This window comes from Orbicella franksi, chromosome 5 (assembly GCF_964199315.1).
Source record: "Orbicella franksi chromosome 5, jaOrbFran1.1, whole genome shotgun sequence".
In the NCBI taxonomy this organism is placed as follows: Eukaryota; Metazoa; Cnidaria; class Anthozoa; order Scleractinia; family Merulinidae; genus Orbicella; species Orbicella franksi.
This window is the reverse complement of record NC_138149.1, coordinates 18277997-18302400: the sequence shown is the minus strand read 5'-3', so window position 1 is coordinate 18302400 and position 24404 is coordinate 18277997. Positions and strand designations below refer to the sequence as shown.

The window sequence follows — 24404 nt, the reverse complement described above, 5'->3', positions numbered from 1 at the left end:
CCAATGACTGATGACAAACTTTACACGAGTCTTTCAGCCAATACCATCATGGCTATACTGACCAATCACGTTCAACGGACCAGACTTATAAGATCATCGACTGACAAACACTATTCACTTGACTCTGAAGATGACTTCCGCTCAGGTTGTCGAAACGTCAGTCACTCACACACACACTCACCCGGACGATCACACTATACGAATAACTAAATAGTAAGTTATAAAATGTTTGACTGAATGAACTACAGTATACCTTTTGCTGTTCATTTACAGAAAATATCTATTCATTTGTGTCCAAATTTGTTTCAATCCTTTTTCAACAAAAGACTTTCAATAACAGAATTTGCATGAGCACTCACAATCAATTGCATTATTATACAACCATATCCATGAAGGTGACAATCTTCAGTGCGGTGAGACAAACATTACAGCCATAATAACATTTATTTTTGGAAGAGAGAATATCAAATTTGCTGAACATTTTATCCTTCAATTGCCTCACTTTTGAGGCATCGTGACAAATATGTTTGCACGAACAGAGATATCTCGCCCAATTTTCCTCGAAATTTTGATTATAGAACAAGGGACCATATGTACTTTTTTTTTAAACATATTGTCACAATCCTCCCCTTCCAGATATATGTAAATTCGGCCACTTATGAAACTGTTTGCGTACAACTCAGAGGGCGCACTACAGTATACGTGTGTCATAGTGACAGTTAGATTCCTCCAGAAATGCCACGAAGAAATACTGTAGAATCCCATTTGAACACCGCGAAAGGATAGTCAGGGCCTTTGAAGATGTCAAAAGAGACGAAGCAAGAAGCCAGGGAATTGCTCTGTGAAATTATCGCACGCAGCTGTTGCAGCAAGCTCTACAACGAAATATGTACTGGTACCATTACGGCAGCTAAATGTGGACAGTGGTTCCGTTTCATGCAAAGGTATTTGCCACGATGCCTCAATAGTGAGGCAATTGAAGGATAAATCGTTCAGCGAATTTGATATTCTATCTTTCAAAAATAAATGTTATTATGGCTGTAATGTTTGTCTCGCCGCTTTAAAGATTGTTACCTTCATGGATATGGTTGCCTAATAATGCAATTGAATGTTAGTTCTCATGCAAATTGTGTTATTGAAAGTCTTTTGTTGAAAACTGAATGTCCTAAAGTGTAAATAATTGTCGTTTCGCGACAGCGAATTTTTTTTCGACCAAAATGAAAATACATTTACAGTCAATGAATGTCAAATGAAGGTATTGTTTTTCTTTTGATGATTTTGAATGTTAATGCATATGTAAATGTTATTCTTGAACGTTCCTTACGCGCAAATGAAGGTCATTTTGGTGTTAATGAGAGTTGATTGACCATAAAGAAAGAAATTTGGACACAAATGACTATTTATTTTCTGTAAATGAACAGCAAAAGGTGTATCACATGTATACTGTAGTGCGCCCTCTGAGTTGCACGCAAAAGGCTCGTAAGAGGCTGAATTTATATCTGCAAGGGGAGGATTGTGAAAATACCATTAAAAAAAGGTACATACGGTCCCTAGTTCTGTAATAAAATTTTCGGGGAAAATTGAGCGCGATATCTCCGTTCAAAAGAATTACGTTAATGAGCTATTGTTTTCTTTTAACGTTAGGTGAAAACACGGTAATGCCTGTCTCAACGTACTAAAGATTGTCACCTTCACGGATATGGTTGTACAATAATGCAATTGATTGTGAGTGCTCATGTTAATTCTGTTATCGAAAGTCTTTTGTTGAAAAAGGATTGTCCAAAAGTGTACATGATTGTCGTTTCGTGAAAACGAATTTTATTTCGACAAAAATGAAAATACATTTACGGCCAATGAATGTCAAAGGAAGGTATTGTTTATCTTTTGATGATTTTGAATGTTAATACATATGCAAGTGTTATTCTTGAACATTCCTTACGCGCAAATGAAGGTCATATTGGTGTTACTGAGAGTATCTTGACGATAATGAAACAAATTTGGACACGAATGGATATTTTCTGTAAATGAACAGCAAATGGTGTAATCTGACACGTCTCCAGATTAATGTGGATACCATCCTATTTTCTAACAGGCAATTTGATTCGTTCTTTGATACAACCCACACTGTGATTGGTGTGACACGCGCACATGCATGACTCCCTCACTCATCGATCACATAGCCCTTCCAGCCCCCAAGATAGAGGAATTTTTGCTCAAAAATACTCAAGTGAAGAGAACCTTTCCCCTTTTACATGAGTCGTACGTTTACCCTTTTTACACAACACAACAACACTACTTCCCCGACAATAGAAAGAAAGGGAAAAAACCTCTCTAACACGTTGAAAGTCTGATATAATTAAATTGCACTTTAACTTCAAAGAACATTTGAACAGTTTTCATACTAAATTTACCTTTAAAAATATCCAACTGTAAAAAATGTCATAAAATGCCCATCAAATAAAAATATTAAACTGCTACTGAAGAGACGTAAAACCGTCCAGAAATGAGAGCTTCTTTTTTGTTTGTGAGTGAGTGAGAACTTTATTAAAGTGTCAAAAACCTTATAGCCTGGAAATAATACACCATACTAATTAGGGGACACTGCTAAAAAACTATATTAATACTAATATTAATCAGGAGCCATAATCGAGGGCGGAGACCGTAAGTCTCGGGATTCGCGCGCACCTATGATATGGGACAATTTTTCTATTTTTAGAACAAATTGCGCCATCCTGACGTCATATATCCGCGCGGATTCACGCACGTGTCTGGGGCTCTCGCGTGGATGTTGTCACGTTGTGTGATCAAATGGTGAGAGTTGAGAGATTCTTTTGCGTATTTTTCACAGCGATGGCAGGGAATAAGGCAGGGAATACGAACCAGGGCGCTTATATGTAGTTTTATGCTCTGAGCTAACGGAAAAGGTGGGTTTTTCAGGGTCGAAAACAAGACTTCAATCTCGCGCTGGGGATGAATAATAAGATCTGCTCACGCTAGTTGTAAGCTTACGCGTATGCTTAAGAATATAGCAAGAAAACTCTCTACTCTGGTATCGAGTTAATTTGTGAGTTTCTCAGACAATGTTTAATCATAACCAAAACCTGTTTTGACGGTTTCTTATTGTCTCTGCTTGTTTGGTGAGTTTGCAAAGGTTTTTGAAAGGAAAGTCTGACGCGTACAATTAGCTCATTTGCATAGTGCAGCTCGTGCACTTTCAAGTCCGAGTCGTTGTTTTCAATTGTCAACAAATCTTGACAAAGATTCCTTTCGTTATCTTTAGTGCTGAGATGCTGCAACAAATTTCACGAATGTAAAAAAGGTTACTAACATCATGTGTGTTTCTTCAACATAAGCATAGTGAAGTTTTACACTGCGGAAATGAAAATAGACAAGGAGTTTTGATAACTCGATCAACAAAATCGAAATCGTTATTCCAAGTTGATTAAAGAAAGCGTCATCGTAACTTTGCTGATTGTTTCTGCTCTATTCACATATTTTCAGCTTAGCTTTTAATATGTTCTGAAACATTTATCAATCTTAAACATATTTAAAAACTATAGAGCTATTGTTTGAGTTCGATGTACGCTTTCACACGAAAGTGCGGCGGAAATACAATTTGTCATGTTTACTGACTGTACAAAACACGCATCGGCGGGCGCTCTCATTCATCGACAACAGAGAATTTACTGGATTTTTACACGAATAAAACTGAGCAGTATCTACGGACGTAAAGTTATTAAGCCTCGATGAAACATCAAGCGTTGCTTACAATTCAAGCCAAACTCAAACTAGCAATTATTGTGTTTTACTTTTCGGTCGCGATAGACTGACAAATTCCTCGCAAGCGTGTGGCAAGAGGAGCTATGAAACTATGAAGTCCTGGAGCTCTGCTATATCTAAATATATCCAGCTAGTTTTTTGCTGTGTAATGGAAAAGCTGTTAATCTTCAACATATGTGAAATTTAAAGTGGAGTAATGTACAGCTCATGTAAAAGAAGCATCAGTCGGAACACAACTTGGTCAGCGATATATATAAGCTTACAGCGGAACATACCTAAATTCGACACTGTCTTACTTCACTCAAACTGGAGCAGCTTACGACGAAAATACTTAAGCAAAATTCCAACAGACGTAAACGCGTTGAGTTGTGGGGCAAAAACTTGAAACATTTCGGGAATTTCGGGCGCCATTTCCCCCGCGCGACATCCGCAAAAATCCTCGCAGCATGTACGCGCGTGTGCCGCAGGCGATGGCGCAATTTGTTCTAATAGAATTATTGTCCCATATCATGGGGACAACCCCAATACTTGAAATGGCGCGCGCTTACGGTCTCCGTCCCCGATTATGGCTCCTGTATTAATACAATAAAAAAATAAATGACTTGAAGGGCATTATGTGCAGCATAGGATGCATCCCTTACAGCCGGTGTCCATTAAGCGAGTTATATCCCTTTTGCGAATATAGTTTGTAATAGCCTGAGTGTCTTGGCTGATCTGTCAGCCATAGACAGTTGGCCCCATAATTTGGGTCCTACATAACGCAGAGAGTGCTTCCCATAAGTAACAGTGTTGTATCTAGGAGTAGAAAAATCTGATTGTCCCAGGTTGTATGCGGAAATATGCTCGTTAAAAATATTACAGATGCTATTAGGACATAGTCTATGTTTAATATCCTGGGAACAATAGTTGATAACTTGTCAGCTCTAATTGAATTTATTCCCATATACTGAAAAACTAAATTGTTACTCAATTTTTAGTGCAGAGTGCACTATTGGGATGGTTATGGGGGTTGCCTGCCGCTAAGGAACTAAGGCATTATGGCACTATGGCCCTATGGCGCTAAGGTGTAAACTTTAATGTTTGTTTAATTAATTAATTTCAATTAATTAATTAGTCTAGAGGCAAGGAAGTAGTGGGAGTAGGGTGGGAAAGGTACATGTGTACTCTACGTAAAACATATTCCATCGCCGTCGCTTAACTTTGAACATCGCAAAGCTATATATTTGTTTCAGGTAACCCCTTGCTCTCCTTGTGGTACCATTCTCCTTAGAACAAAACTAATTTGCCCTAAACGCATGCGTAGATTAGTTAGGGTTCGTGGCCTCTATATTAGGTGAAGGATACATTGCATACGGAATCACGCACAAATGTTGAGTGGTTTTCCTTATGGTAGAGCTCAACATGTAAGACGCATGCGTTCTAGCATTGTTAGTGTTATACACTATCTTTACACGCAGTATTTTATATATCGTGTCATGTGATCAAGGACGGCAGTTATTTTTCAGGTAGCGTCAATTGTCCCTTTTTATTGCAAAAGTGAAACGTTACTGTGGCTGCGTAGCTTTTAGAATTACAAACAGGTCGGTTCAACAAATATCATCTGCTGTTTTCAATCTACAATAGTGTGCTTGTCAGGGTTCAAATATATTGCTTCTCGTTAGCGACTTGTTTACTTCTTGCCTTAATTGTGTCTGTAAGAGAGACCAAAAAGTTCTCAAGTTAGTGGCTTTAATACTCCGCAAATTGTAAATTTGTTACAAAAGAAACCAGGAAAATGCTCAAATATTGCTGCAGACGCCGTGGCACCTAATGAAAGTTCAAATTAATTTAATCAGTCTTTGAGGAGACTCATTCATATCGGCCAAGTAGCGCTGTTTATCTTCAATACTTTTCGTTGAAAAGCTTCTCAGCCATCAATATCGTTGTGTGTTAATTTTGAATTGTTTTATTGTTAACAACAAAGGTGGCAACAGAAAAAGAAAGTGGTATTTCGTGACTATCTGATAATTAAATTAGTTCTTGTTCATCGGTAAAAATTTGCATTTTTAGTAAAACATCGTCTCTGTTCCGTTTCTTCATCACTACATCAGACATTTAACTTTCTTTCATTTATCTCCAAAAAACAAGGACATCTTCCGTATGTTTTGGAGAAAACAGGGGTTTCATATTACATGGCTTTGCGAGGAAAACAAAAGTATCAAGTTACAAAGTTGGCGTGAAGAACTAAATTGTCACGTTTGCTGCTTCAGCGTATTGTTGAACTTAAAATGAACGAAAATCAACTTAAAGCACCAGTAGTAATTAATTTGTGCGTAATGTTTGGACCTTGAATGAAAATACAACCTTGAAACATACACACTGCAAAGGGGAAAAGCCGTAGCAGACTACCAAGGTAGACACAAACCGGAAGTGAACCGAGCAGGGGTGAGTACTTATGGGACTACTGTATCAGAGCTATCAATTGCGCTCTGCACTATCTGAGATTGTCTCACTAGTTTAAAAAACAAACGTGTCAAGTTACTATTTGTAACTTAAGATAGCAAACATCTCGTGGGAATAAGTGGTGACGATTCTTCAGCTCTAATTGAATTTACTCCCTTGTGAAAAACAAGAGTGTCAAATTACCCTTTGTAACTAAAAAATAAAAATATCTCGTTATATTTGCATGCAACAAGAACAAAACAATCGTTACCAGTGCACTTACTATTGTAAACCTTAGAACTGTTTCAAATCTAAATAGTGTCGCCTCCCCTAAAACATGTTCTTAGAACTAGAAGCGACGATTCATGACCTCTAATTGAATTTGCTCCTTGTGAAAAACAAAAGTATCAAGTTACCTTTGTAACTAAAAATAAAAATATCTCAAACCATTTGCATACTACTAACTCATGAACTGTTTCACAACGTAAGGCTCACCTCGTTCATTACTAGTCACCATTACACTGAACATTATGCACTCTAAAACAACCCAATGTGTGTATGTAACTGTCACACACTGCTCCAAACCGGACTAAAAATCACAAACCGGCAACATGCACGTCAGTCTTTATTAGTTGGGATGGTTTGGGATTCTGCCTGCCACTAAGACACTATTTCGCTATGCGCTAAGGTGTAAACTTTAATGTTTGTTTAATTAATTTTAAATTTCAATTAATCAATTAGTCTAGAGACAAGGAGATGGTGGTGGTGAGGTGGGAAGGTACACGTGTACCCTACGTAAAACATGTACATCTACGTCAGTTAGGAGTAAACATCATCAAGCTCAATATATATGTGTCAAGTAACCTCTTGCTCACCTTGTGGTGCTATTCTCTTTAGAACAAACCCAATTTGCTGATCTAAACGCGTGCACAAATTAGTTAGCGTCCGTGTCGTCTATACATTAGGTGGAGGATACATTCCATACGGGATAACACACAAATGCTGAGTGGTTTTCCTTATGGCAGAACCCAGCATGTAACAGGCATGCGTTCTGGCATCGTAAGTGTTATAGAGGAGCTCCTGCGTGCCGAAGGCGTGCGAGCGGAGCCCCATACCTTAGAAAATTTGATAACCCATCGATCTGAAAAATTTTGGTTGTCACGTGACTGTCCGTACGTACGTACCTTCGTACGTATGTACATCCGTCCGTACGCCAATACCTTGAAAACTAAGAAAGTAGCACATTACCAAAGCTACATCTTTGATTTTGGGCGTCCACGCTATCGTTAAGTAACAGCTAGCACAAGATGCTATCCTCTGACCAGTACCAGGTGACTATATCGCGGGCTCAGATTTAGAGCTCATCGAAGTTGCGTGCTTTTTCAAAGTTGACCGCTGACCAGACACTGGTTTACCGATTGGATCGCGGGCTCAAGTCGCGTTTTTTCTCTGGGGACAAGGAAGAAGTACTCGCAAAGGCAAAATTGCGGCGCAAATTAACCCCTGGCGCGTTGTTGACTTTTCCTCTGACATATTCCTTGTACAATTGTCTCTTGGAAAGTCCCTGATATATTGCGTCCGTAATTTCTACAGTCTTGGTTAGGCTTGTTAGGTATAGTTTGTTAAAATTTAACTGGAAAAAATAGCAAAACCACACGCTGAACAATTACATGTTCACAACTGATCAGTTTTTGAGTTTCTGATCCCAGAAAAAATAATTCTCTTTTTCCTTTATGGTCAGTTATTGCAATCAGGAGCTGTGCTTTTAGGCTTGGCTAAATCTATATATTAATTTTGAATTGTTTTATTGTTAACAACAAAGGTGGCAACAGAAAAAGCCAGTAGTATTCCGTGACTATCTGATAATTAAATTAGTTCTTGTTCATCCGTGATAAGAAAATTTGCGCTTTGAGAAAAAACAAAATCGTTTATCTTCCATTTGTTCGTCAGATATTTAACTTTCTTTCATTTATCCCCTAAAAACAAGCTCATCTTCCCTGTGTTTTGGAGAAAACAAGAGTTTCATGTTACATACCTTTGCGAGGAAAACAAAAGTATCAAGATACAAAGTTGGCGCAAAGAGCTAAATTGTCACGTTTCTCCAACGTGTTTTTGAATTTAAAATGAACAAAAATTTAACACACCAGAGTAAAATTTAAAAGCTGTCGTGACAAAAAGTAATTGTACGTAATTTTTGGACCTTGAATGAAAATACAACCTTGAAACGTACACACTGCTAAGGGGAAAAGCCCTAGCAGACTACCAAGGTAGATACAAACCGGAAGTTAACCGAGCAGGCGTGAGTACTTATGGGACTACTGTGCCAGAGCTATCAATTGCACTCTGCACTGTCTGAGATTGTCTCACTGGTTTTTCAATTACCAAAGTCCTTGTGTTTAATACAGCAAAACGCTCAAGACTTCATATACCTCACTTAAGTTATCTTGAACAAATAATTTCCTTTTTCTTCAACTACAATTCGTGTTGGTTATTAATGTGAATAAGCGAAAACCCTGATAACATTGAAGAGAAAAGATTTAGTTTCATTAAGACGTATCTTCTCATTCCAGTAGTAAACAATAACCATTATAATTGTGAAATCGTCACAGAATAATATCTTTCAGTTCTGTTGACCAAATTAATCGTAGTCTCTTCGCTTTTCACATTGAAACTTATCAATGGATGCTGAAATTAACGACATGCCTGGAACACTCATTACGAACTCTGCAGCAATATCTAGGTTTCAATACAACACGCAAACGATTTGAACCTGGTCACAACCTCTTCACATTCCCAATAGTGCATTCCGCCCCCCTAAAATACAATTGATCCTATCAAAAACACTGACTGATTATCCAGTTGCAAATGATTATCAAACCCGCCCACAAAATCCTCAGCCTAACCCACAGAAAATGTCGAAGTAAGCCCAATGTATGAATACTTCCTACTCTTTTATAGAATAAATGTGGCCGTTCTGATCTGTATCGGGATCAAATCTTTTCACATACCATTTACCTTTACAACAAGAAATTTGATTGGCTGTTTATAGTAGATCCAATCTGATTGGTGTGACATACATACATCTCTCACTCACTCACTCACTCACTCACTCACTCACTCACTCACTTACTCATCCTTTGACCCGTCCATAACATACCCCGACGCGCCGACCAAGAAGTAATTTTTTTTCACAAAAAAATAACACAAAAATGAACAGAAAATCAATGTGGAAAGGGAAAAAAATTTCAAGATTTCTGTCCACGGGACATCGAATCCTGCCATCTTGCGGCTGCAAGGCGCGTGAAACTATGGTCGCTAAATGCGAAGTTACTCTTTAAGGAACCTCACCAGTTGTCTAAATTCACTCATGATCAATAGGTCCACTTAAACAATATTTGGCAGAGAGCATTTCACTTCAGAGATCTAACTGCAATATTTTTGGGCTTACAGACACTGTGGCCTTATTCGCTAACGAAGCCCAATTTTTAGTGCAGAGTGCACTATCGGGATGGTTTAGGGGTTGACGTCGCTAAAGTACTATGGCACTATGGTATTATGGAAAATGGGTCGTGCATGTGGTGCATACCTGCCAACTCTCCCGGTTTTCCCGGGAGTCTCCAAGTTTTTCATCAAATCTCCCAGTCTCCCGGTTAGAGCACCAAATCTCCCGGGAAATACCTAACGTGGCTTTTTTCAATTTTTTTTCATCAATTTCGTTATTTTCGAGAATCCAAAAAGGAAAATAAAACAAGAAGTGGATTTAGTGCTCTTATTTGAGCTGTTCTTAATCGGAAAACATCGGAAAATGGGAAACAGAGCGATCAAATCGATATATTTAACGAGAATCGTAATTGGTCAGAAATCAACCAATCCAATCGCACAATACATGGAAGAAAGTTGGCGCGGTTTTCGCACGCTGTTTACACTCGAAGCGAAGATTGCCAGCGCGGATTTCGGTTCGCTGCAAAAAGAATTCTTAGGTGCCCTTCCCTCGGGCTTTGAGGGAGTGAAGAGACTTGCTTCGCAGAAAGTGAAGGAGATTCCCCTAGTTGACGTCCAGCCATCAGTAAACACTCGAGGTAAGCTACTTTTGTGGTTTTTTGAAAATTCAAGCGCTTTGAAATGTGAGCGGGTCAGAGCTGAAAGTCGCGATGTCAAACAGTTTTAAATTAATAAAGCTTCACTTCTGAAAAATTCATGAATTGGAAACTTTAGGCACTAGGCAAAGGATTTGAGGGCCTAATGTTTCCAATTCATGAATCCTGCAGAAGCACAGTTTATGAATATTATTTAAAATCAGATTTCCATATAAACTTTGTTATTTTTAGACCTGTTTTCCGTCTTATTTTTCCCGATGGAAAGTTAAAGAGAATCCAAAGGATTTCAGGAACAGAAACCGACTGCTTGCTGTCTAAGTACGAACGTGTGAAGTTCATTGTGTCAATGATTTGCTAAATTTGTTCGATCTAGGATTTATAGTGGCGGTAATGCACGGTGAAATTTAATACAAAGAAAACAGGCGCACGGGGTTTGCAAAATCTGCCCGTTTGCCGTATAAGGCCAAGTAAAAAAAAGAGAAATGTTTCTCGTCCGGATTTTCATAGAAAAGCGAGCGGGCGGGCGCTTTTTTTGTAGTTACTGCGCGTGCGCGAGTAGCTACAATGCTATCGCTTTTGACTGTCCGAGTGTCCACTTTCCGGATTTGCTTCGGGTCTTGTTCGACTTCCTTCGCGTAGTCAATTTGATAAATATCGGATGTCGATGGACTTTACAGGTTTTGCAATTAAAACCTGCTTATTTAGAGCTTTTATTACTTGGAATGCGGTAGTACGTCTTTTTTCGAAAACAAATGAAAAGTAGAGTAACCAGTGGATTTTCCGACCAGTTTCCATAAAAGTGCGATCTCTTTCCGTGAAAATATCGACAGTGAACAACGTTGTGGCAACGTCGGCCTTTCTCCTCATGGAGCTGTAACTACCCAGACAACAGGTAAGATTTGCCGTGTTTTCTTGTTATTTTCTGCCTATTATTAGGCATAGCATTCAATTGTTATGTCCAGTGTTCTCTCGTAAAGTTTTTTTTCAGGTGTTTTGAAGGTCCAAACAAAATTTGGACTTCAAAAACATCCCCGAGCAGTCACCAAGCTTTTGTTCATGAACATGGCTGTCGAGTGATTCCTGCAGCTCAACAGCTAGAAATGAAATGATCACGTGTGTAAAATACTGGAAATGGTGAACACGAAGCTTGTAGCCCACATAACTGTAAAAACTTCTGAGCAAAAACCCATGCAGTTCACATGCTTCAACGATGCTCTTCAGCAACCTCGTTCCCAGGGTCTCTCATCTTACCGCCCCCTGGAGCGAGCGAAGAGAGACCCTGGTTGGGTCTGGTCACGTGCCTCCCAGAATCTGGGAGATGACAATTAAATTATTGAAGGGATGGGCGGCTTAGCAGGAATTTTGTCTATACTTAGCCTACGGGAGTTCGGGAAGTGTTGTCACCAAAGTAAACCAAGAACGATATGATGCTCTGTGGCAATGTCCGGCGGTAATATTCTGCAAACGCCAAGGAAAACTTATCCATCATCTGATAGCGGAAATCCATGTCGCTGATGGTTGCATGGTTCAGTGAAGGACATTACATATTGTAAAAATCTCCTCACGAAGGCGAATGGAGAATTACACACCGCAGCCGAGGCTGTGTATGGAAGATGTTTGGCTCATCTTTACCTCAGAATGAAGTGTAGGTCTTGTTACCGGCGATTAAATAATTCTAGAGAATTAAGGGCCTTTGAAATGATCACTGAAAGCCAAAGTCACTTCGAAAGGAGCGAAAGGGTGAAAAGATTTATTGAAGTCTCACCGCGCCGTCGGCGCCCCGAACTTTGCCGAGCGCGAAGGATATAAATACAGCGAACTCGTCACGGTATACATTTCGCCGTCGTTGCTGATAAAATGGATTTATCTTCGAACGAAACGAGGCTAGAGAAAGAAAAATATAGTTTTTATTGTGTCGTTAATAAATTAGTGTACGTGACACCAACGGTTCGAGAGAATTGTGCACATTTTCATTTAATTATCGATCTCTCGACCTTTCTTTGCTTCAAGCGTGTTTCTGAGGGGCATTTTTTGTGCCGTGTTATTAGAAGAAATGGAAATTATAAGTAGAGCGGGTCGTTTGATTATGTTACAGCATATTTTTAGAGGTCGTAGGTCTGCATGGTTTCCGCTGTTAACTGCACGTCGCTTCTCAGAGTTTGACACCTCTGTAATTTGCCATGCCGTGCTTATACTTTGTTTAGGTTCGTTTCTATTGCAAGATATGTTTTAAGGCTCTAAGTATTGGCTCTCCAGGGACAAAGATTAAAATATTCCGTGAACATATTGCTTACTTGCATTCTATATTGTGACGCCGCAGGTGACGCCGGGCCCGGCTATTTGATTAGAACTGTTTGCAAGCACAGTGCGTTGCACGAATATCATATTTATCTTCGTCCAGCTTTTCCTCAGAGACTGCCGTAGCTTTACTTTGAGAAAGCTATACGTTTTCCTAGAGACGTTCTTATGTTTTTTTGCATCAATTTGATCGAGTGCATTCAAAGGAGAAACAACAATTACTACGGGACGAAATTGCGCTGCTCGACGTCCACAGTTGAAATATGAATGACTTTCCATAAATCCAGTGGGTAAGACGGCAACACTGAAAATCACGACCACTAAATTGCCTCGAGACAGACTTGCTTAACCCTTAGCTAAACGTTGGAACAGATATTATTCGAAATTTCAGCCTGAAAGCTAAGTATTGATAAACGCCGCGGGTGATGTGGCGGTCGCAGCGCGCGACAAAGCTCAACGCGACAAACTGCTGATTACAGAGGACCCCTCCCTGATGTTCTCAATTATCAAAGTGGCACGTGACCAGACCCAACCAGGGTCTCTCTTCGCTCGCTCCAGGGGGGGTAAGATGAGAGACCCTGGGAACGAGGTTGGCTCTTCAGATCCTTGTAAATACTACACACACTCCCCGACCTTTGTGTGACATACCATTGGACGAACTTAAGAAGTTGATCCTTAAATCAGGCCCAAAGGAAATATTGGCAGATAAGTCAACCCAAGTTATTGCTCAATTTTTTCCACTGCAGTCAACTCCGGTTTAAATGAAGGGACAGTCCCATAAGACTATTGTGAAAGGTCAGACCTTAAACCCATCGTGAGATTGCTTAAACCAAGGCCTATATTTCAGCACCAAAACAAGTACTGTTGACTTTGTTCTGTTGACATTGTTAGAGTTACAGTTGTTAGAGTGGACATTGCATCCTTGACATTGTCAACTCAGTTAACGTCCCATAATCCAGAGAAACAAATCAAATTGACACTGGCACTCACATTGTTATTGTTAAAGAACTGGAGATATTTCCTTAAACCCATTGAACAAATAGTAACAGTTTATGGAAATTCCTCTTTGGTTGTAAGACATCATGTGATATGACTAGTGAAAACACACGGCAATAACATTTGCGTGATGGTGCTATTTGACTTTACTGGAACTACCAGAATGCATGATGAAAAACAAATAACTGTTTTAATACAAAATTAAGTCAAATATTGGACGAAAAGATCTTACTGTGAAGTAGACTTTTCAACCAAAACCATTGGTCTTCTTCGGTGACTTAGTCACGTGACGGCGGAGCGTTTTCTTCCAGTATTTGATTTAATTTTGTATCAATTGAAGTATCTGGATTACTGACAACATTCATTTTCATGAACAAACTGTTTTATTCAGAGTTTTATTGCCTGTTTTAAAAATAATACAACAATCAGCACTATTATGTTACCAAAAAGTGGGAATAGCGTTTTGGTATTTTAGTCAAATGACGCCAACTTAAAAATTTCTCATTTGGCCCCTAAATTAAGAAACGCGCAATGTGTTTCATCGAAAATTATACCACAAGCTATTTACTTAACCACTTCAATCGACCATTACAGCCATAAGCGCACGCGTCCCTTAACTACCAGTGTGCAGGAGGAACTCGTTAGGGATTTTGTATTAAATAGTGCGCTACATGCTGGTAGAGGAGGGTATGATATCCAATGACAATGTACTATATAAAAAACACGTTTATTATCATTAATGTCAACAAAGTTAAATAACCGTTCTGTTTTATGCTCCCTTACTTTAGTCTCGCCAAAGAATTAAAACTGACCTAAGTTTATTTACAGTCTGAAAACCTTTTATTTACAGTCTGTCATCAAAATAACGCCTTACATTAGTTTCGAAGCTGTATGCAGCCTCGGCTGCCAATTTGTTACATGTTTGTTTGTGAAAACGTCAATACAAATGTTCAATTTATTTATGTCCAAGCTTGTTATTCTAGTCATCTTATAGGACGCCCCTCTCCCCCCTACCATTCCGTTATTCAGTGAAGATATATTTCATACCATTTTAAAAACACGCAGTAGCTACACGCACGCCTTGCGGGCCTATTTTTTGTTATTCTTCACCATCGTCAAATTCTCCACAAGCGAACTTGCAAAATAAATCCTGCAAGGTAATTTAGCTATCCAGTACGGCCCTAGCGTATCAAGGCTTTAAAATTTTGGCCTGAGTTTGTGTTAAAACGCAGACAAAAGCCACGTCTTACAAAATTTTCAGTTGTACTTACCTCTGTTGGTTTTTGTTCGTTCCAACTTTTCCAATAAAAAAAGAGAGGCCTATTAAATTCAACGATCAACTCGTACCGCCAAAGATCAGGAAACGTTTTAAAATGCTGTGTGTTTGTTTAAGCTTAGCCACCAAAACATTCCGATCAACCAAGATATCTTTAGTCCGGGCAAATCGACTCTTATATCGGGCGAATCGACTTTTAGTCCGGGTGAATCGACTCTTAGTCCTAGCGAAACGACTCCAGGCTTTCGGGCTTTCGGGCGAAACGACCACAATTCTTTATATGTTGTTTATGTGAAAGGAAGCTGTGAAGAAACGATGTTTGTCTTAAAATAAAAACTTTCTCTTTCAAAAGGTCTTAAGGATGTGAGTGCAGAAAAGCTCTTCCCAAGTGATGGCCCAAAATGTGTAGAACCGAAGCAAACTTATGGCGATGGAAATTGTCTATATAGGGCCATGTCAAGGATCATATTTGGTAAGGAGGACAGACTCGTAGAACTGCGCACGAGAACATTTATAGAACTTTGCATGAACAAGGAGAAGTATTTAAACGACGGCTATTTAAAAGAGTTGACTGGTTTAGATGACTATGTGCAAAACTTACTGGGAGTAGCTTTGACTTATCGTCCAAAACCAAGAGAGTACCGAATGCTGAACGTCAACGAGAGGGCTTTGAGGCTGGAATTGTCGAAACCATCAAGCCTGGCTCATATTCAAGCATGTGCCATATTTTTGCATTCAGCAACATCCTGGGTTTTCCTATTCAACCCGTTTACCTGGAAGTTAAAGGCTCTCTCATCAATCGGAATTATGTGAATGTCCTTATCACGCCTTCGCAGATACAGCATCCGACCGTAGCATATATAATGTGGACACACACAAGTAATGTCGACCTTCATGGTTGGACCCCAAACCATTTTGTTCCATTGATACCAGTACCACCAGCAGTGGGCGCTGCTCAAGCGAAACCATCAGCTCCTCTCCTTACCTGAGTACCCAAAGCATCAAAGAAAAGAGCTCAAAGTCGACCCTCTGTACCACCTGCTACTCCCAAGAAATCGAAGTACACGGGATCGTTTTTGTATAAAACACACTTCTCCAACACATGGACCCAGCAGTGGCCATGCACCGTCGCAGTACATGGAATGCCAACCAAGTTTCTTGTACAGCATGCAACCGGACCTTATCCTGTGCAAAACAAGGGATCAAGGATGTAAAGGACCACTTGGACACCAAGGCACATCAAAATCACGCAAAACAGCTACAAAAACAACCCACTCTGTTCCAGACCTGTGCTTCTACCCAAAATGACATTGACAAGGTATCGCTACACTTATATGTATAATATGTATATGTAGTATGTCATTCACGATTTATGCGCGTTTGTTGTTCCGTTTTACTTTGCCTTTTCATTTTGGTTTAAGGCTAGACAGATCCGCCATGGGACAATAAAACACAGTACCTAGTGTGTGTTAATTATGCTATTTATTAATTAACACTTTTTTTATATTCATTAGGTGTCCCCTATTAGCACTAGATGTAATTGGACACAACAATTAAGTCATTGTTACTATTATTAAGAGTGATTTTCTGTGTCGAGAATCGGAAGACAGTCACGAAAAATCGATTTTTCTTTTATTTCGCCAAAACATACCTCTGGGTGAACTTATTCATGGAAAAATAGTTTAAAGTTCCAACGATTTATTTTACGGCCAAAATTTAAGAAAGTTCGAAATTTGCATATAATGGCGCTTTCCGCGGCTTAAAATGTTCAGAATTTCACGCTTCTTTACGAAATCAGCGGGGGCGTAAAAACAATCCTACGAGTACAAAACTTGGCGCAAATATTATTTCATTCTTATATTTTAAAATCGTGAAATAAGTTTCTTGAAGTTTTGTTTGTAGCTTTTTAACGAAGGGTATTTGTACAGCCGCCATTTGTGTCTCTTGGCAAGGAACAAATAAAGGCCAACTTTGACTAGTATAAATGGCCTCTGGTATATATCATGTGGTCAAAATATCTACATTTTAGGAAACCTCGGTTATTGTTTTTTTCACCCAAAACGTTATAGCTCTGGGAATTAAAACGTTCTCCGTCAGTAAAACAAAATGTTACGCCATGTAAGCGAGTTCAATTTTATGCAAATCACAAGGTTATTCTTTGGAAGCCGACGTTTAAAACAGGAAACAACGACTCACCGTTACTTACGTTCCTTCTCCTGCTATAGAAACGATTTTAACTTCCCAGTGTCCTTGTGAGCTGTTTTGCAAAATATTTCCAGTAAAACAGCGAGCATAAACGGCCATAAAATTCGACAAGGTCGATAACGTTTATGTTTGAGATGAGATACTGAGTGGCACACACAGTCCTGGCTGTTTTCATCGTCTTGCTCAGTCGAGAGTCCTTTAAAAATATGATAGGATATACGCTTCAACCCGTAGTAAATTAGTTTCTCATATCCATATGCCTCATGTCGACTCATGGGTAAATAATTCAGACCCCGTACACTGAGTAAACGACTCGAATGACCTCTTAGGTCAGGAGGTCATCTGATATGTCGTTATGTTACTTTTCCCCGGTTTCACATTACACGCGTAACGCCGTATTGAACATCACGGCATTTAGTTGAGTTACGGTATTCAAAATCTTTTTAACGAGACATTTCGATTTAAACAGAAAATTGAAAAAGCAACATTTTGACATAATTGTTAGCTTCTAAGATATCGTTCATAGATGCATGATGCCCTGACATAATTTCAACACTGGATTGATCTCTTTGATGTCAACATGATTCATAGTCACGGTTTTGCGCTTAGTAACATTTGGCACACATCTAACCGTGCGCAAAGATAAATACTCAAAAATAAAAAACCGTTTATCTGCAGGAAAAGCTGGATCACCAAAGATAACAATGTTATAAATTCTGCATATTATTTATTCAAGTAACGCAAGCTACCTGCTTTCAGTAACGCTGCGTGTTGCTTACCAAAAGTGACAAACGTACTCTATGTAAATAAAGGCTTAATTACACTTTTTTCATTCTTTTATTTTTCTAGTCTGAAATTTCTGTTATATAGGCTTAAGATTTTCTTTCCAAATTTACCGTTCAATTTCTTGTCCCGGCCATATTTGAAGACATTCCTTCTCATTTGATTACTTTAAAACTTTGCAATCACATATCTTGAGGAAGTTCAATATTTCCCTGTGTCGTTGAAGGCGTCAAAAAAGTGTCAAACATTTATTATTTACTTGTTGAAGTTGCACTCTTAATAGTTTTAAGATGTGCTTGTTAATACAAATCAAACATGTTCACTTCCTTATAAAGTTATTGCGATATCTGTCAAGAGCAGCATGACATTTTGTGTGAAAAGTTAAACAAACATTCAATACATGATCCTCAGTTACCGCAGCACAGAGTTCATCCGTTTTAATGTTAATATACCTAATAAAGTTTCCATATAACGCGCGCTCTGATTGGCTGAAAGAGCGTGCTTTATCAGAGAACAGAGCACGGGTTGATGACGGTAACTTTGCTTTCAAATTTTTGCTTCGGAATTTTGACAAATTTGCCCCAAATTAAACATTCCCTGTGATTCAGACAAACGCAATGGAAACGAGCTATTTGTGTGTAGTAAATATGGCTCACAGAGACCATTGTTAGCAACAGTAGTGTTATAACTGTACTAAAATAACAAGTTTTGCTACATTCCCGCCGACAAAACACGTAGCGAATAAACAAATTCTCAACCTAAACAGTGCTTCGATAAAAGACATTATATTTGTTACGAAGGCAGAAATTATACTTAAGAAGTAAAACAACGACAGAAAACAACAATTGAACAGTCTCTGTTTATGATGAGAAGCTTTATTTTTGTAAAAATGTTCACTTGCTCAAACAACACTTACATGCAGTGTAGTAGCGCTCGTTCTCCGGTCATCTCAGTGAAGTGAACCGACGAGTGGTCAGTGCAAAGCTTGCTCTGATATTCTCTTCTGTACTCGGAGTAGCACCTGTGGGAGCCGTTTAGTCTTTCTAACTTTTACGCTAGTTCGGGCAATCTTGCTGCATGCGGCTACAAGCCGTAAATAACTGTAGCTCCTTTCAAATTCAACTCAGCATTTCGCATTTTCATCCGCAAGCTTTCAGCTCCTGGTTTCGTAATTCCCACTGGAAAAGTACACGTTTTCATGGGCCACAACACGGCTGGATTCCTCTGGACTATAAACCTTCACCTGCCTTTAGATCCGTATTTAAAAATCAACTTAAAAGCGAACTTCGAAGGCATCGTTCTTCCCTCAAAAGCCGCTCAAACTACTCGAAACTGAAAGCTTAGCCGAAGTCCAGTTTGTGATTGACAGCTGTCGCTTCTTTAGCGAATCAAATTATTTGAACAATTCTAACAAGGATTGTGATTGGCTTATTTTAGCGTGCTTTAACAGTGCAAGTCTGACGCCACTTGATCCCGGTAAATTAGGACATCTGTGATGTCACGAAACTCACGTTTCAACCAATGAGAATGCGTGTTTTGATTGGAGTGTTGTGTTTCACAACAAACCAAGAGATTCAAGATGGCGGACAAAGAGAGTCGCGAATAATTTCCAATGCCATGAATGTGGGCCTTCAGGAGGTATATGTTTATCTCGAATTGAGTTAAATACTGTCCAAATTATAAAATAAAAGGGCAGTTTGTGTTCGCGTTCCATGTCACAGACAATTCTGCCCATATAACGATTATCCTCGGACCGAAGGAAGCACCACAGAACGCAATGCGGGCCACGTTTGACGAGCTGCTGTTATCATTCTTTGGAAAGAGACCGTACAATCGGTAAGCATCTGTACTCTGCATTTCTCTAAGCACAGAAATGATCGATATGAGAATTGAGGCTTTCCTCTTATCTAGGGATTATCGGGCCGAAATCGACAGCACGCGCGTGTTCTTCTATGCCAGCAAAGATAAATTGTGGATGTCCAAAATGTTATACGTTTTGGCTTAATCGAGGAAATGAAATTATCATTAAAACAGAATTTTTAATAACGCATACGAGTGAGAAATTCTTGTTCTTTTATACAAAATAAACTAAGCTAGAAAAAAATGTATCCAAAATTTTAGGGTTGTCAGATGCAGGGATAGTCAAAAATTCGGTTAATATATTCTTTGTAACTCTGAAATTTCTCCACTTTGGTATTTATTTTAAATATTTCCTGTATCTATTTGTTACTGTGCTAAAAGATATCATGTCTGATTTCCACATGGAAATTATGAGAACTTACATATAATTGCTGACTTTCACAAGTTATTTACCCAAAAATATCAAAATATAATTCCTCGACAGGTTGACAAGGGAGCATTCACAATCCATCCACATGTCCCAAGGTTTTATTATATATTTATTTAAAGTATACAAAACAAATTCAGTCTTGAAAGTGAAATCCATTTTATTTTATTCACTCTTTAGGTACTCTCGACCTTGAATTTGCCTCTTAGCAGAATGCAGGACCTGAAACAAATCACAAGCGCTTAGAAGATTATTACATTGCTTACAGATGCCAATATTATTACAGATGTAATTTTCGTTTTAACATATGAATTTATTTTGAATGTAGTCACCACATTAGTCTCACTAAATAAGAGATTGCCCTCAAGTGGTCTGATAACTCTTATGTTTTCTATTTTTTATTACATATTCTTAACCAAACTGATATGTTTCCTGTTCACAACCAATTAATGTATTGCATTAGTTTCACAATTAGTAATGTTCCACACTCGACACTACATTATAAACTCTCGTACCTTTTCAGTCTTTGCGTTCATAAAAATTATTTTGCAAAAACCTTACTTTCTGGTACATTCAAGCTTCATGGGGAGGTGAAAAGAATCATCATCTACTAGGAACGGCTGCAGTGTGTATAGTTTTCAAAAAATGCCCCCCAAAAAAAGAGTACAATGCCCCCTAAAAACCTTAACTTACATGTTTGCATGGCCCTCAACGTCTGGTAAATGAGCACAAACAATCTCTCTACCCTTTGTGCCATTCCTTGGGATACTCATAGCATCCATTTACAGGGAATCACTGCACAACCCCTGGCCTGTCTGTTTCGCTGCCACCTCTGTGCTCTAGGTGGTTTTCAACAGGCTACTGGCTCTCCAGTGATAAAACTGGGGTGCACATTCGATGAATCCACCAAAACAGAGACCTCCCAAATTTGTTTAATTTCGTCCGCGTACTTAACGACGTCTTATTTCCTCTCTTTTCCCTTTCTTTTTTCCCCAAAAATTCGGCAAAGTGCCTCGAGCAGTCGAGTATGCTCTTCCATGTACTTAAGAGAGAGAAATTGAGAACAACTGTCATAAAAATGAACGAACGATGCATTACTCAAGCCTTATAACAACAGCGGTTCAGGTACACTTGTAACGCCTCAAATTCAAAGAGAGTTTACAAAATATCGACTTTGTTTACAACCGTGTAATTTGGCATGATGAAACTTTAACAACACTAGAACCAGTAAAAAATATACACAGCTCAATGAAAAATACGTGAATACTAGAAAATAACGCGTACACTTTACTAACCTTAATATTTGGCCACAAAATCGCGTCTACATCGTCGCTCGACACCAAAAAAACTCAATGATTAGAAGACAGTCAACGTTCTCCCACCACCAAAATGGCCGCTTATTCTCCTTCTCAACGTTTGGTCGCAAAAAGTCCTGGATAATGCCGGCCAGACTCTATGCGAGACTGGAAACAACATATTTTCTTTGTCCGCAGAAAAGGTCCGCCATTTTCCCTGCTAACAATAGCTTCATGACGTCATGACTGTCCTAATTTATCGGGATATTCCGGACTGATAAAGTTTGGTTTGAAAATTTAGCCAAATGCGTGGGGAAATTATCGGATTCTTTATCATAAAACAAATAAAGAAGCCTCGATTGTGCTCTGTTCTGTTGCAAAGCACTTAAGAAGCGGTAGACCACTCAAGAAGTAGGGAAAAACACTTTTCACACTGTCTCTTTTCCCCTACACTTCTTTCGTGCTCTACCACTTCCTGCGTGCTTTACAACAGAACAGAGCACAGTCGAGGCTTCTTTATTTGTTAATTAAAGTATGTCCAGGTAGATTCTTTTACGGCCAACGGGTTTGGGTGTTCAAAAAAAATAAATAAATAAATAAAAAAGTGGCACTTCTAATTCCCTTTTTCCTTTCCTACTTTCTCGTCACCAATATATGCCTGCTCGCAGCCTATTGCCTCTCAATACAAATGCAGATTGCATTCTGCTTTCGGGAGTATTGGCCGTCACGACTTTTGAAATTACTTTTCCTGGGTGTGGGGTGGGGATGGATTAGCGCTACTTCTAAAACCTAACCATAACAGCAAAATTGAGCGTCATCAGTGACTGAAATGACTAAAACACAGAAACAGGCTGTGCCGTTTTACTAGTTAGCAAAAGCTGGTAATATACGAGCAGCGAGAGCAAAGCTTATTTTTTCGCGTGAGATTCGCGTTTCAGCTCGTTCTTTTCGTGCCTCTAAATCACGCATTCACAGCTGCCAAGGGCATTATTTATCTCCGCTTATAGTCCGTGTAACTGACGATGTCTGGAGATCTGACCCGGATAGTCGCTGCTTTAAAAACCACAGGCAGTAGTGCTATCCAGTAAGATCGTTTGCCTCCTTTGACTCACATTCGATATTTTTAACTATGAACCCCTGTAGAGCATGCTGAATTTTCAAAATCAGGTAGTTTTCTACACGCTTTATCTCTAAAACGAAGTCGGTGACTCCCATTTTTTTTTTTTTTTTTTTTTTTCATTTCTGACACAAGAAACTCATTATCTGACTGCTGTAAAAATTAAGAAAAAATCTATCCACTGGAAAATTTTCGCGCGAACGTCATTAAGTACGGCGTTACGCGTGTAATGTGAAACTGGGGAAAAGTAGCATAACGACATATCAGGTAACCTCCTGACCTCAGAGGTCATTCGAGTCGTTTATTAGTGCAGAGTGCACTATTGGGATGGTTATGGGGGTTGCCTGCCGCTAAGCAACTAAGGCGATATGGCGCTATCACGCTATGGCCCTATGGCCCTATGGCGCTAAGGTGTAAACTTTAATGTTTGTTTAATTAATTAATTTCAATTATTAATTAGTCTAGAGGCAAGGAAGTAGTGGGAGTAGGGTGGGAAAGGTACATGTGTACTCTACGTAAAACACATTCCATCGCCGTCGCTTAACTTTGAACATCGCAAAGCTATATATTTGTTTCAGGTAACCCCTTGCTCTCCTTGTGGTACCATTCTCCTTAGAACAAAACTAATTTGCCCTAAACGCATGCGTAGATTAGTTAGGGTTCGTGGCTTCTATATTAGGTGAAGGATACATTGCATACGGAATCACGCACAAATGTTGAGTGGTTTTCCTTATGGTAGAGCTCAACATGTAAGACGCATGCGTTCTAGCATTGTTAGTGTTATACACTATCTTTACACGCAGTATTTTATATATCGTGTCATGTGATCAAGGACGGCAGTTATTTTTCAGGTAGCGCCAGTTGTCCCTTTTTATTGCAAAAGTGAAACGTAACTGTGGGTGCGTAGCTTTTAGAATTACAAACAGGTCGGTTCAACAAATATCATCTGCTGTTTTCAATCTACAATAGTGTGCTTGTCAGAGTTCAAATATATTGCTTCTCCTTAGCGACTTGTTTATTTCTTGCCTTAATTGTGTCTGTAAGAGAGACCAAAAAGTTCTCAAGTTAGTGGCGTTATTACTCCGCAAATTGTGAATTTGTAACAAAAGAAACCAGGAAAATGCTCAAATATTGCTGCAGACGCCGTGGCACCTAATGAAAGCGCAAATTAATTTAATCAGTCTTTGAGGAGACTCATTCATATCGGCCAAGTAGCGCTGTTTATCTTCAATACTTTTCGTTGAAAAGCTTCTCAGCCATCAATATCGTTGTGTGTTAATTTTGAATTGTTTTATTGTTAACAACAAAGGTGGCAACAGAAAAAGAAAGTGGTATTTCGTGACTATCTGATAATTAAATTAGTTCTTGTTCATCGGTAAAAATTTGCATTTTTAGTAAAACATCGTTTCTGTTCCGTTTCTTCATCACTACATCAAATATTTAACTTTCTTTCATTTATCTCCAAAAACAAGGACATCTTCCGTATGTTTTGGAGAAAACAGGGGTTTCATATTACATGGCTTTGCGAGGAAAACAAAAGTATCAAGTTACAAAGTTGGCGTGAAGAGCTAAATTGTCACGTTTGCTGCTTCAGCGTATTGTTGAATTTAACATAGGCACGCAAGGCGTGCAAGAGTTATTTTTTTCTGTGAAGTTTTGGAGATAGAAACATTCATGGTACAGTAATGATTTGGTTAATTTGACAAGTTTTTTTGGTTGCGATGTTACATCGGTCATGGTAAGATAGCTAAATAGTAAGCCATAAAATGTTTGACTGAACAAACTACAGTAATCTGACACGTTTCCAGATTAATGTAGATACCATCTTATTTTCTAACAGGCAATTTGA

At 38.9% G+C, this 24404-nt stretch overlaps 1 protein-coding gene and 1 long non-coding RNA gene across 2 annotated transcripts in view; both read left to right on the top strand.

Moving 5' to 3' along the window:
- LOC145487571 (uncharacterized) overlaps positions 1–6819 on the top strand; it is a 27712-nt gene extending 20893 nt beyond the window's left edge. Inside the window, exon 2 of the mRNA XM_081466398.1 lies at positions 6607–6819. The gene's annotated coding sequence lies outside the window, so the exon portion shown is untranslated. The remainder of the gene's footprint in view (positions 1–6606) is intronic.
- LOC145487585 (uncharacterized) overlaps positions 1–24404 on the top strand; it is a 74204-nt gene that overhangs the window by 33908 nt on the left and 15892 nt on the right. The window lies entirely within an intron of this gene.